This window comes from Hordeum vulgare, chromosome 1H (genome assembly GCF_904849725.1).
Source record: "Hordeum vulgare subsp. vulgare chromosome 1H, MorexV3_pseudomolecules_assembly, whole genome shotgun sequence".
NCBI classification, from domain to species: Eukaryota; Viridiplantae; Streptophyta; class Magnoliopsida; order Poales; family Poaceae; genus Hordeum; species Hordeum vulgare.
Genome location: NC_058518.1, coordinates 305207603 through 305223155, shown reverse-complemented (window position 1 = coordinate 305223155; position 15553 = coordinate 305207603).

Here is a 15553-nt window from a genome sequence, read left to right as displayed (position 1 = left end):
GAAAAATCAACTTGCTCCAAATGACCAGAAACTTCACACATAATTTTTGTGGAATATTTAAGAATTTCTAGGAAAAAATATACCAGAGAGGGGCCACCTGCTGTCCACAAGCCAACAAGGCGCCCCTCCCCCCAGGTCGCACAATGTTGGCTTGTGGCCCCCCTACTTGTCTCCCTACCCCTCTCTTCTCCTATATGATTTGTTTTATCATAGAAAAAATCATAAGTTATCTTTCATGACAAAGTGTCGCCGTCTCGAGGCGGAAACCTGGGCAGAGGCCCTTTTGCTCTCCGACAAAGAGATTCTATCGGGGAAACTTCCCTCCGGGAGGGGGAAATCAAATACATCATCATCACCAATGCTTCCTCCTTCATGGCAGGACCAACCTTCATTAACATCTTCACCAGTAACATCTCATCTCCAACCCTAGTTCATCTCTTGTATTCAACATGTGTCTCAAAACCTTAAATTCGTACGTGTGGGTCACTAATTGTGTTGATTACATTTTGTAGTTGATGCCTGTTGGATTACTTGGTGGAAGGTATTATGTTCAGATCCTTAATTATTATTATTATTACACCTCTGATCTTGAACATGTTGATGATGTGTCAGTAGTGACTATTGTTCCCAAGGACATGGGAGAAGTCTTGTTATAAGTAGTCATATAAAGTTGGTATTCGCTCAATATTTTGATGGTACATATGTTGTTACTTCTCTTGTGCTTTCATGTGAACGTCGATTACATCGCACTTCACCATGTTATGGGCCTAAGGGAATTCATTGTGGAGTAACAAGTAGATGATGTGTTGCGAGAGTGACACAAGCTTAAACCCCGGTTTATGCATTGCTTCATAAGAGGCTGATTTGGATACACATGTTTCATGTTATGGTTAGTATTATCTTAATTCTTCTTTCGTAGTTGCGGATGCTTGCGAGAGGGGGTATTCATAAGTAGGTTGTTAGTTCAAGAAAGAACAACACGCTAGCACTAGTCCAGCCACATATCAAATTATCAAACTAGAGAACGCGAATACACTCAATATGATGAACATGACTAGACAGAAATTCCCATGTGTCCTCGAGAGCACTCTCTTTATATAACAGTATTTTCAGGCATGTCCTTTGCTATAAAAAGGATTCGGTACCTTGCTGCACCTTTGTTACTATTTTTACTTTTCACTTGTTATGAATTATCTTGCTACAAAACAATCTATCACTCTTGCTTATAGCACTTGCAGAGAATACCTTGGTGAAAACTGCTTATCATTTCCTTCCGCTCCTTGTTGGGTTCGACACTCTTCCTTATTGAAAGAACTACGATTGATCCCCTATACTTGTTGGTCATCATCAGCCTGCACCGCTATGTTGTAGATGCCAAGGAACTCTAACGGGTTGACCTTGCCGTCGTATTTGTTTGGAAGCTTTGTCTTGAAGGCTCTGCTAGAAGTACAACAGATTTGCCGCAGCTCGCGGGTGAAATTGGGGTGATGGGGTTGTACATTAGGGATAGGCCTACGGACGTGCTTCCCTAGGCCTACCTAGGACCCCTTACGGACATCAGTGTCCTTAAAGTCACCATTGCAGCCTCAACCCCACTCAGTTCAGCAACCGTCACTCGGTCTGCCTGGAGTCACTCGAATCACCCTGTACTAGTGAGATACATCTTGGCACTTAGACTACAGCTAGGAGAAGGCACCGAAGAGGCTACAACAGCTAAGGACTTAACCCATCACATGAAGTGCAGTGAAGACTCACGTTACGAGTAATGCTGATGGTTAAAGCTGTCATTTCTAATAACTTCCCCGTTTGTTAGCATTAATTGCCTTGTAACGAAGCTCGACCGGTCGTGGCAACAACTATATAAGACACTCCCGAGCTCTAGCTCAAGGGTTCAACAATTTGTAACCTTTTACACCCCATAAGACATAGGGTTGTTACCACTTCTGAGTGGGGCCTCAACTCATATATTCGAGTGCATCCACTGCGCTTAGTTAGACATTGCCCCTTTGTTCATACCCCTAGGTACTATTGTCAGGGTCATTCACATGACAGTTGGCGCCAACAATGGGGTCGCGCGTCTAGCAAATCCAGCGCGGTTGGAGACTTATCACACTTTCATCAACATGACGAAACTCGGCGGAGAGATCCTCTTTGGTTCCCTTAGCTTCATCGTCGACGACTCGGTGTGGCTACAGGATGTGCCACTGGACACCGACGCCCTCCCTGCACGAGGTACATCACATTTCAGCGCGGTTGCGCATGGAATCCTGATCCGGCAGCCGTCGATGCCGTATCATTTGGCATCCCCGCGTCTCGCTGCTGTGCTCCCGTAAGCGCTCTGGGCTCACGGATGCAGCGGTGGATCAAACATGCCATGGCCAACCTGTCCATGTCCGAACAGGTGGCCATGCTCAGCTCGGATGATCCCACTGTTAGCCTCTTCCCATCATCACGTGAGGAGTCACTCGGCGACTCCGACTGCGAAAGCAGCGGGGTGGCCGCCGAGATATTGATAGCCAACAACAACATGGGAGGAAACACACGTCACGCCATGGAGAATTCTCCCGAGCATCACGGCGGAGAGCGTCGCTACGGCGACGGCAACCACCATGTTCCGCAACCGCTCACCGAGCAGCAGTGGGAGAAACTTCGGCGGAGGAGCGATCAAGCTCTCCACACCCCCATCACCGGGAACACCCTGGAGGAGATCGCGCTGGAGAACATGCGTTTGGCCAATCTGGCCGAGTGTGAGCGCCTCGAGCGACTTCAGCGGTCACTTGATGCTCAGGCCGTGCGGGATCAACCGAGCTCTAGCCGCAGTCACATGCAGTTGTTTCCAAACGACGGCGAGCGGCACATTGAGGTGATGCGGACACCTTTGTTGAACCTGGACACCGCCACTCGGCTTGGTGATTCCATTTAGCCGAGTGACAGCGCGGACGGGGAAGGCATTCAGAAGATTTAGGCTCTGCTGAAGACGGACATGCAGCAGAATTCCGCACTGTCGCAATGGCGGCACCGCATCCATAGCAAGTCCGTCCATGCGGACATCGTGCAGTCGGCTCATAGAACGTACGTGCACAGACAACGCGAAAGGTCTCCTCCTCCTGTGAGCGGCCCATGGGGAGACTAGATGCAGGGTCACCAGGATCGAAGTAGGTCACCCCCTCAGGGGGGTGGCTCAGTCGATTGTCATCCTCACGACCGTAGGACAATCCCCAATAGGCATCGGGGTAATGATGGCGGCGACTACCGGGACCTCGAGTTCAACGCTCGGTCTATCATCACACAACATCTGATTGATCGATCGCGAGCTGGCCGTGGAGTGTTCGGCCTCGAGTGCTTCGGCCGACACATCCGATAGGCCAAAAATCTCCTCCAACTACCGGTTGGCCACGGGGATCGGTAATCTCAATGGCGAGTCGAAGCCAGAGACTTGGCTGGAAGACTACTAAGTGACCGCCCAGATTGGCGGCGCCGACGACTACGTCACTATGAAACATGTGCCCCTCGTGTTGGGGGAGTCTGCATGGGCTTGGCTGAAGCAGCTGTACTCCAGCAGCATCCACAGCTGGGGCGATCTCGCCCGAGTGTTTGTCAAGACCTTCGAGGGCACGTATAGGTGATACGCCCCAAACATATCTATAATTTCTTCTTGTTCCATGATCTTTTGGGTGACATAGTTATATGTTTTGCTACAATTTTATATCTTTTTACACATATTTGGACTAACCTACTAACTCAGTGCACCCAGTGTCAGTTTCTGTCTACTGATGTCTTTTTTGCAGGGTCTTTTATCCAATTTTCCGGAGCCCCAAAATCATGAGAAAAATATATAAATATCAGTGTAACGGAAACTTCCAGATCACCAAAGATGGGCCAAAGGGGGCACGGCCTGCCCAGACGACCTCCCGACGCAGCCTGGCCACTGGCCGCGCCCACAGGCCGCCTGGGTCGAGACCACCTCTTCTAACGCCCTCCTTTGGCCTATATTTACTCCTCCGAGAGGAAAGCCTTCCAACACATCCAGAATCGCGAATTTCTCCATCGTTCTGCCGCCTCAGCAATTCTGAGATCGGGAGCGTCAGGAGACCTCTTCCCGGCACCTTGTCGGAGGGAGGATTGACCTCCGGGAGCTTCTCCACCGCCATGAACGCTTCCCGGACGTGTCGTGAGTAGTCCTCCTTGGACCATGAGTCCATGCCCAGTAGCTAAGTGATGTCTTCTCTCCAATCTTGTGCTTCGATGATAGCCCTTGTGAGCTGCCCTACATGATCAAGGCATCTATGTAATTTTCCTGCTATTGCTATGCTCGGTTTGTTAGGACCGATGGATTATGAGATTATGTTCAGATTGTTTTGAGTTATATATTTGATTATCCTTTTATACTATGTTCCTTAGTGATTCTTGCATGTTCTCCGTTGCTCTTTATTGCTTTGGCCGAGTAGTAGATTGTAACTCCAACAGGGAGGGTTATGCATGATTGTGCCCCCTGAAGTCTAGCTTGAGTGACAAAAACATGAGACTAGGGGTTCTGTCGTTGCCACCTGGGAGAAAACTACGGTGCTTGTGACTACGGTTGCAAGGATTCTTTACCTTACGCATAGTTTGTTAATCCAGTTGTTCGTTGCTTTGCGTTTATACTTCGGGTGGGGCTCGCAACTTAATACCAGCGAGATGTTCTGGATAGATATCTCAAGGGGGTGATTAGTAAGTAGATGCTGATGAATAAACGGTATACTTGTCTTGGCGTACTTCCCATTACTATTGAGCCTCTAACTTTCAAGTAGCATAATTAGCATTACGGTGCGTTTATAATTTTGTAATTATCCAGCTGTAATTTGTTTACCCAAGCATAGTTGTTTATCGTCTTTTGGGAGAGACATCACTAGTGAACATCATGTGACTCAGGTCCATATCAGCACCATTGCTTACACCTCCATCATTTACTTCTTTCATTTACTTTTCTGTTGCAATCACTATCACTACTCCCCTTGTGTTTTGATCCTTTGCAAAGTACAAGGCCAGATAGATTGACAACCTCTTCGTCCTCGCTGGGAGCAAAGTTATTTATGTGTGTGCAGGTCCATGTCTTCTGCTTGCGCCAGGGCAGGGGACACCTACTTGTTGATCCTCGGAGTCCTCCTGGTTTGATAAACCTTACAGTCTCCGTTTAAGGGAAAACTTGTTGCTTACTACATCTCCACCTTCCACGTGGGGTAACCAACGAGGAGCGAGAAGTATATTCATCAACTCGTCATGAAGCAAGTTTTCTGGCGCCATTGCCAGGGACTCCAGTCTTCAAGATAGGGGAGTTGCACGATATCCTTTACCTTTTCTTTTTAGTCTTGTTAGTTTGCTTTCTAGTTTTTGCTTTAGAGTCTTATACCAAAAACCACAAAAAAATAGTTACTTTGCTTTGTTTACTCGGTACGCCTAAGTCCTTTGTCTCTAGTGTCGCACCCGAAGGAGAGATTTTGACCTTCAAACAAAGGGTTGGAGAAAGTTTGGAAGATGCTTGGTATAAAATTAAAAATTCTCAAGATAGAGCCACCAAGAAGCAATCCACCACTATTTTGCTTAGAAATTTTTATGTTGGTATTACTTCCTGGCATAGGTTTGTTCTAGACACAATAATAGGAGGGAATTTCTTGGAAGCTCCCATTGGGGAGGCTCTTAACGTTATGGAAAATCTTGTCGGAAACCCAACTACCGTTGACATAAAGGATGGTATCACTTTAGCTCACATTATGAGTAAACTCGAGAAGATAAAGCTAGAGATGCCAAGCATGATTAAAATAAATGAAGTAGATCGTAGGATTCAAGGGAACTTAAATAGACTTGATAGCTCCATGCACAAAATTTACAAAATTTTGGAGACCCTTAAATCCCATGATATGGATCCTTCTAGGATTGATAAGATCGAGGATATTATTCAAACTTTAGGAACTACTTTATCCTCCATCAAGAATAAAAAGGTAGAAACCCCTGCAAGTAAGGAACCTAAGTTTGTTCACGTACCCAAGGTTCCTAAACCCAAAATGAGTATACCTATTGCTAGGGGTGTTGAAACTGTGAAGACCTTGGAAGCGATACCTCTCCTAAATAGAATTAGAAATGAAATTCAAATTGGTCTTACTACCTTTGCTTTTGTTCCTAGAAGTGTTTCCACTAAGCCTCCCTTTGTGAGTCTTCTTAAGATTGGTTTTACTATTGAAGACTTTTTGATTATCTTTGTGGTGGTCCAATTGATACAACTTGATCTTTTTTGCATCATCCCTAGCTCAAAGGCATAAAAGAAAACGCTTGTTAGGAGGCAACCCAATTTGTTTTTACTCAGTTTTAGTGGTCTTGATGCGTGTTAGTACTGTAGCAACACCATTGTATCTTTATTTTCAAGCTTTGTGCCAAGTTTTAGCCTCCGATTGCAAGAAAGTTCAAAAGTCGTGACATGTTGTCGAAAAACAGATTTTGTCTGCTTGACTAAAAAATCGCCAAAAATCACCAGATCATCTTTTTGATATGAATTATTTTTACATCATGCTCCATATAATTTTCTTTCTGGCATCTGTTCTGAGTTTTTTTATTTGAGTTGCAGAAGTGCCCCGAAAAAATTATTTACTACCTGTTGTTCTGTTTTTCACAGATTCTGCCGCGTTTGCGTTTTCATCATTTTGCAAATCTTAAGCTTGCTTTTACTTTGCAAAAACCTTTTGGCAATAACGAGAAATAGTAGCTTTTCATGAAAATATTTATTTGTAGTAGGTAATGAATTATTTTATAATGGGTACTAACCACTCTAATCAGCTTATGATGAGTTTTGTATGAAGGGAGGTTTCAAGTATGCGATGGAAGATGATGAAAGAAGATCCAGGAGTGTCAAGCGCTCAAGCTTGGGTATGCCCCATGAACACCCAAGAAATATTCAAGGAGACTCGAGCGGCTAAGCTTGAGGATGCCCCCATGCATGCCCTTCTCTATCAACAATCATAACTTTGTCCAGCTCCATGCTATATTATCATTTCATATGTTATGTGCTATGCTAGGAGCGTCCCGCTCTTTACTTTTTAGTTTGTTTTAGTTTTCCTTGATGTTCATAACAATTCAGAACCTATCCTACCTTGTTTTGGAGAGAAACACACTCCATTCCACTCTAGAACAAAACATAGGTTTTCATGCTTATATTTTGTGTGTGTTCTTTATCTTTACATAGCTACTGTCATGCTTAGCTCTTATTTTCACGCTATATCTTTTTAAGAGCTTTTATTTAGGTTGCTTTTGGAAATCTCTTGAGTTATCATGTTTATCCTGTTTAGAGACTTGGCTCGTTGAACTGAGTTGTGTGTCTTGCATGAGTAGGTAAGTGAGGTTGCTATTTAAGTATAGTAGTAACTTGCAATAGTTTTGGGGTATTGATTTGAGTAATGTTTGGACTATTGGTGCCAAGAGCATGAGCCTGTTAGTGATAGGTGTCATATTTTGGGAAATTCGTGTGTTTTTCAAAAACTAAAAATTAGTTGAGAACTCTAGCTACTAAATTGATCGCTAACCTCTGGAGGGGTTGGAATATATAGAGTACCCTCACGTTACCATGGGTCGAGGATGCACAAGGATAACCAAACCCCCAAACACTCCTCCTCGGGGTACTTGTGTCTTTGTGAATCTCCTAGCTAGATAGAGATTTACCGATAATAAGTGTATGAGTTCTTCGGACTAATGTGAGTATTCGATTGTTGGCACTTCCACCATCCATATTTTGCTAGCCTCTTCGGTACCGTGCATTCCCGTTTCTCATCTTGAGAGTTGGTGCAAACTTTGCCAGTGCATCCAAACCCTTGGCATGATACGCTCTGTCATCATAAGCCTCATTATATCTTTCCTCAAAACAGCCACCATACCTACCTATTAAGGCATTTCCATAGCCTTTCCGAGATACATTGCCATGCAACATCCACCATCTCATGACTTGATCTTCATCTCATACATTCTTTTGCTTGATTGAGCAGCCGCATGCTAGTTGGGCCTTGCCCATATTATTGCTACATGACGCGCTAGTTTCATTGCATATCCTGCTACACTGGCAGAGGCATACATTTGCATACATCATGATAGTTTTCACTTGTCTTTATGTTGAGTACTTCTTATGAAGTGTGATGATCTTCTTTTTATTGTTGTAAAACATATAGTGTTGTCCTTAAGTGAGGAAAAGATCCCAAAGAGGACAAATTAAAACCTCCCAAAGAGTACAAATGAGAGATAAATAGAAAGAGCCAAAGAGGCCACAAAAAATTTAAAATAAATAAAAAGAAATAAAAAGAGAGAAGGGGGCAACACTACTATTCCTTTTGAAAGATCCACACTCGTACTCGATTGCTATATTTGTACTATATAGAGATTATCATTCATGCATAACTATGTGGGGACCCTTACATTATAGAACTTGGCTTGCATATTCCAATGTTGAGCCTCCTCAAATGAGCTCTAGGTCTTCACGAGCAAGCAAGTTGAATGCACACACACTAGTTCCATTGGAGAGCTTTGAAAGTGCGTTATATCGACTAGAGGGGGTGAATAGGAGATTTTTAGAATTTCATCACTGAGGTAATTCCATTTGAGGAAATTCCTCACTGATGACTAACTTACAGCGGAAACAGTAAAGGATCAGAAGTGCAAATTTTCACAACATCAGTTTTTCAAAGTGAGGAATGGGAAAACAGATTGCACTGTGAGCAGGCACGCAGAATACAGATGAGGATTAACTGACGTGAAGAATTTGGGGTTGAGGAAATTCAGAGAAAGTCTTCAGCAAATTCTTCAAACAGTAGCTGTGAAAGTCATCAACACATAATACGAGGAAAGTAAGGAGTTGAGGAATTAGAACCCATTTCTCTGTGAAGACAGTCGTTGATGACCCTGTTCCAACTGTTGTGACAGTCGTACATCTGGTTTGGAGCGGCTTGGTATTGAAACCCAAGGACACACAGTCCCTACCGTGTTCTCCTTGGGCTAAGAACATATAGTCCTCGCCCAACACTCGTGGTAAGTCTTCAGGGCAGACTTCCAAACCCTCACAAACTTGGTCACCCCGCGATCCACAATTGACAGCTGGAAAGCTCTAGACCATGATGCCTAACCGTCTGGAGGATGAACAGTCCTCAAAGGTAAAAGGCTTCAGTCCCACATAGGAACAACTTCTTCAGTGATGCTCAATCACTAGGTTTGGTTTGTGGTTTTGGTGTATGGGGTATTTCCTCACTGATGAATTACTCTCAAAGACTGAGGAATTGGGTTGCTCCTATGACAAGTGTGAGTTTCTAATGGAGCAGCCAACCAGCTAATGGTTGTGGGGGTGGCTATTTATAGCCTGGGAGCATCCCGACATGATTTGACACTAATGCCCTTAAATAATATGACCGTTGGAGTGGATAAGACCATTGACTTCGCGTGGCTATCGAAACGGTCGGAACCCTCAACTGTCAGAGTCCTCATGTCACTCGTATTCCTCACTTGAGGCTTTTGGTACGATTAGGCTTGGGTTGAGCATCATGAGGAAATTCATTCCAAAGTGTAACTTCGACCCCCTTTAACAGTACGGTGTTCCTATTACTCAAATGCGAAGAAAATAAAACAGAAAGAGTAAATCTTCATGCTTCAAATTCTTCAAAGTGATTTTCTTCAGGACACACCGAATTCCTCAATTTCAGTATCTTCATGAGGAATATCAATTTCATTGCAGATTCCTCGCGATTCATTTCTTCAGCTTCAGACCAATTTCTTCAACCGAAGATATATATTTTTAGGGGTCGATATTCTTCAAATATCTCAAACTCCTCAATGACTTATAGATCATGTGTACACTCATAAACACATTAGATACATAACCTATAAGTCTTCAAACCACCAAAATCACTAAGGGGCACTAGATGCACTTACAATCTCCCCCTTTTTGGTGGTTGATGACAATTAGGTTAAGTCTTCAACAGGGATAAAAAATATGAAGTGTAAATACTCATTTGAGGAACTTGAAATCAAGATTCAGAGAGACTCCCCCTGAAGATGTGCATATCGTGAGGATTTTGCTTTTCACAGCAAATTCACATTGATGATTTATATCGTGGAGATCTCCCCCTGAGTCTTGTAAATCATGCATATATGTAACATATCATATGAAGAAAATGAAAATGCATGATGCCAAATGGTATCTGACGAATTCCAGCATGTGTGCATTAAAACTTGAGGAATAAGCATGCGAAGAAAAACGTTCAAAAGTGCCAGAGTACCATCAGGCTTAAGTTACAACTCATTACATAAAAACTTCAGAAGAGCCAAGAGTTTGTAACTTAAATATAGTTCATAAGCCCCAAAATATCCCGTTTGAAGACTAACTCTCAGGTTTCTCCCCCTTTGTCATCAAGTGACAAAAAGGGACAAACTGAGGACTACCGCCCGTGAAGACTTCACTTCTTGGCGGTTGAGGAAGAGCCGTGACGCTTCTTGGGAGTAGTCTTCTTCCTTGGACCGGTAGCAGTGTCGAGCTGTTCTTCATCAGTTTCAATAGTGCGGAATGAAGAAAAGGAGATGTCTTAAAGATCTGGAACTGGAATGGGCATGAACTTCTTCTTGGGAGGCCACGACCAGTCAAAGTCTCGCTCAAAGTCCATTTCTTCAAGCTCAGTCTGAGTCTTCAGATGTGCAAGTGTGGCCCAGGTGCGATCAAAAACCTCATGCAGATAGTGATGGTTGAGCTTCAAAGAGTTCTGTGTTTCAGTGAGGGTTTTCACAATGGCACCAAACTGGCGTTTGACCCACTTGTGATTGCGATCCACCTTCTGGTGAAGACTGAGGAGGAGCACTCTTGTATTCATCACTCGAGGAGGAACGGGGCTTGCCGGGCGAGTCTCAGTATCATCCCATGAAGAACAAGCTTCTGGCTCTCTGAACTGGCCATCAAGGGGCCTACTGCCTTCTTCAATCACTGATTTGCCTTTTCCTTCAATGGGCTCGAAAGTCTGCTTGTTGACCCAGATAGGAGGCATATAACCAACATGGTTTTGGCACTCAGCGAGAAAGTTGATGCCTGTCCTTGTCCTGATGAATCTCATGATCCATGGGGCATATATCTTGTGATCAAAAGGACACATAGCATTGTCGGCCAAAGTCCTCAAGAAGAAATCATGGATGTTGATAGGAATACCATGGATGATGTTGAAGAGGATATTCTTCATGAGTCCTACGACATCTTCTTCATCACCATGCCTTTGATCGGCGCGAGCACACTGCAGAGGACTTTGTAGACAGACGTGGGTGTATACTTGAGCTCGTGGATGAGGAATGTTTTTCTCGGTGATTTTCCTTCATCCAAAGGCTTCATGAGGAGTTCCATCATCCCATTGGGCAGCTCACGCTCACCATAAAGCTTCACAGCCTCCTCTGAGGGAATTGGTACAGGCAGTTCACGGAGGAGCTCAGTAGCAGGAGCTTTGTAGTGAGTGTTTTGTGTCATCCAGTCAAACACCCAAGTGTTAATGTCTTCAGGGTTGCCAGAGATGTGAAGAGTGGCATAGAACTGAAGAATGAGCTCGTTGTTCTAGTCAGAGATGTCGGAGCACATTGGCAGTAAACCAACATCATGGAGTACATTGAGGACTGGCTCGAGGCACGCGATAGCTTCAAGTTCAACGTGAGGAATATGCCTGTGCTGGAATATCTTGTTTCTTCCACACAGCACAGAGGCATAGTAATTCATCTGTGTCCTAATCCAAAACTTCAGATGCCTCATTTGAGGCTTGTCATAGGGGTTCTCTATAATGAAGTACGTGCGTTCTTCAAGGAAATTCTCCTTTTGAAACTTTAGATGCTTGGAGAATGGCCGACGCTGAACTGGCTGAAGATTTTGCTGAGGAACAGGAGGGGAGACAACAATTGCAGTCTCGGGGTTGAGCACGACGAATGCATTGTCTTGGTCAGGTGCATTTTCCTCAGCATTTTCCTCAGGGTGAGGAATTTCAGCAGCTGGGACTTCAGGCTGAGGAGATGGCTCTGGCTGGGCGTCAGGCTGAGGAATAGTTTCATCTTGCTCAGGTGGAGGAGTTGGGTCAGCCTGTTCCTCATCTTGAAGATTTTGCTCGGAGCTTTGAATTTCATCAGCTTGAGGATTTTCAGTTTGTTCTTCCTCAGCTGGCTTGGTGGCAGAGGCAGTTTCTTCAGCTGGTGCAGCTGGTCCTTGAGCAGTGTCTTTCTAAGGAATGTAGGGCTGAGGACTGTCGTCAATACGAATTTCTTCGTCGGTGTGTTCCTCAGCGGTAGCATCCTTCATTTCCTCATCTGCCCCTTTCGCTTGATCATCAAGGATGACCATTTCATAAGAAGGAGCGACATTTAGGGGCACAGGGTCTAGAGGGGCAGTCTCTTCAAGCGCTTTGAGGCGCTTGGCCTCTGTTTCTTCTTCTGCTGAGGAGGCCTTTCTCTTTTTGGCTTCCTTCTCAGCAGCCCTGGTTTTCTTCACGTCTCATGCACACGGAGTCATCTTCTTCACCTTTGAAGCTTTTGGTGAAGGGGTTCTCTCGACAGATTCTTCAGCTGATTTTGAGGAACCAGCTGGAACAGAGTCATCAGCTTGCTTTGATGAAGCAGCTGGGTCAGCGGCAGTCTCATCAACTGCGGTAGATTCATCAGCTGGAGCTTCCATGATGATTTCTTCAATAGCCGGTTCATCTACACGGCTTTCTTGGTGTATTTCCTCAGCTTGAGGAGTTTCCTCAGCATGAGGAGATTCTTCTGCTGGCTCCTCAATCAAGGGCTGGGAAGTTGGTGCTGGAGGTGCAGCCTTGTTGTTGTAGTCATCAACAGCTTTAGTGGCCAACTTGATGAAATTGCTCTTGAGACTCTTACGATCTGACAGCTTGGAGTACTTGTCAGTCAAATTCTTCAGCTCTGCCTGTGTTGACACCAGTGCATCAGGCGTCAAGCTGAGGAGGTTCTGCTTGAGGAATTTCTCCTTTTTAAGCTTTGCAACCTTGGCCTGCTTGGCCTGCTGTTTTTTCCACTCGGCTTCATTGATGAAAGTGGCCACCATGTGGCTGATGCCAGGGGGAAGTTTCAAATCATCAAGCGGAGTGTTTGGGTCCTCATACCAGATGTTGATGTAGTCTAGGAGGACCTTGGGGGTCCATGGCTAGAGGAATGGTGCTGCCTGATGCCTGAGCTACTCTCTCCTGCTTGTTTCTGATTATGGCTTGCATGGTTTGATCATCATACTCATCACTGCCCTCTGATGCAGACGGGACGGTGATGATTTTGCTGGGGCTCGGCAGAGTTGCTCTTTCAGCAGACACCTGAGTCTTCACCGGAGGTGGTGAAGACTTTGTCTCCGAGCTGGTTGCAGCTGGGAGTGAGGAGTTGTAGCTGGCGGTCATTGGCTTCATGACTGGCTTCGGTAATGGTGTTTCTTGAGGCTTTAATGGTTGTGCTGAGGCTTTGGAGTTGAGGGTTTTGTAACTGATGCCTGAGAAGACTTCTCTTGAGGTTTTGGAGCCCTTAGCTTTCATGGCACAGACTGCGGTTGAGGAATTGCTGAAACAGAGGTCTCAGCGGTAGAGGAAGTAGCTGCAGCTGAGGCAGCAGCTCAGGATTCATTGAATTTCCTCACTGCAGCATCTGCCTGCTTCTTGAGCTTAGCCAGATGCTTTTCCTTCTCATCTGGATAGTCATCAAGGGTCTTGAGGCTTGAGGGATGTGCTACTTGATGAGCCTCAAGTGGGGCCCATTTGCCACGGGGCTTCAGAGCGAATTTCTTCGCATACTTGGTAGATACAAACCTGTATTCTTTCCATTCCTTCGCCCATCGGCGTTCTATCTTCTGCAGCCGGATCTTTCTCTTGGCCATTGTCTCATTTTCATCAGGTGTGCTATAGTCCAAGTAAATATCCTCAGGGATATCCGCAGCTGTGTTTTGCTCAAGTTTCTTTCCTCCCTTCTGTTTTCTGTCATCCTCCATTTTCTTCAGCTGAGGATTTCGCTGATGAGATTGAACTCTTGAGGATTCTAATGAGACTTGAAGATTTTCTTCAAGAAACACTGCAAATGAGTTAATGTGATGAGAACCGAGAGATTCATCAGCTGACATGTGTGTACCTGTGAACAGAGTATAGTTGCGAGGAATTTGGAGAGGTCATATGCGTTCTCAGGTTTGAAGAAAATGCAAAAGTTTCACAGTTGAGGAATTTAACCAGTGGGTGAGGAATTTGCCTAAGCATACTGTTCTTGGGTTCCAGAGTTGTGCAGATCCGAAAATTCGCACAATTGAGGAATCTCGTGAAAATCTTAGATGCTTAGTGTAGTTCATCAATGATGTGGTGATAGGGAGTATTTGAGGAATCAAGTGCTTATCGATTCTTGAGGAAAAACAGATTTCACATAGAAGATGTAAAATTGTAGATCTAACTTGCCGTAAAAATGGGATTTTATTTACCCTTGTAGGAGCACACGAAGAACACAGAGAAGTTGTGTAGAGAGGCTCTTCGGTGCGTGTCCAATGCGCCCTAACCCGGCGACAGAGGACGTCTACGGCGGCGGCGCACAAAGATGGTCCGACTCCGGCGTGGTTCCGGCGACGGAGAAGTCGAGGCAGTGAAGCTCTTCCTCACCGGTGATGAAACTTACAGCGGTGGCGCTAGGGTTCGGTGCGTTTTGCTGTAGCAAGAGAGCGATGGGGCGAAGTAGAATAGTTTGCCGAGGGGGATAGGGACATATTTATAGCCCGACAGTTACTGTTGGCGCAAAGATTTCAGACCAAACAACCCCTGCCTCTACGTCTCCGCGGGACACGTGTAGTTCCCGAACAAGGCGGTGGAGATAGTGGAGATCGTGGTTATCCGAACATGGGAAGTGGGATTCAGTTACTGTGCATTAAAGAAACATTTTTTGAAGATTTGAGGATTTTCGTTACAAAATCATCAGCTAACAAGGATGCAGTGAGGATTTTGAACAAAGTTTCAAGTAGAACGCATATGAAGAATTGAATAGACTGGATGAGTATAGCATAGAGGGAAAATAGGGTCCAATCACATTCACTTAGCAGAAATATCAACTTGAATAAATAGCTATAAGTGAATGTTGTTGAGGACTTGAAATCAGAGTCTATCTAGTCAAATGGAAGTCATCAAGTGTTTTTTGAAGATTTTGTGATAAATCGTCACAATGAAGAACAACTGTTTTGAAGAAAAACACATTTTGAGGAAATGGAACATTTGAAAAAAATCAACTTGAGGAATTTCACATTGGGCGGTGGCGTGACCCACCATATAAGAATGTTGATTACAGACGCCGCGTACAATTGTTGTTGGGCCCTGAGAATCAATTTCTTCGTTGATTTCTTCACATTCAGAGTGACATTCTTCATCAGTTGAAGAATATTGATTCATCATGTGTTGCACATCTAAGTCACCAATTTTGCATAAGTGTTAGGATGTGTGCATGTTTTTTACAAAACATTTGAAGATTCTAAGATATTTAGCTCACACCGCAACTTGCAAAACCTTTTCTCATCCAAGGG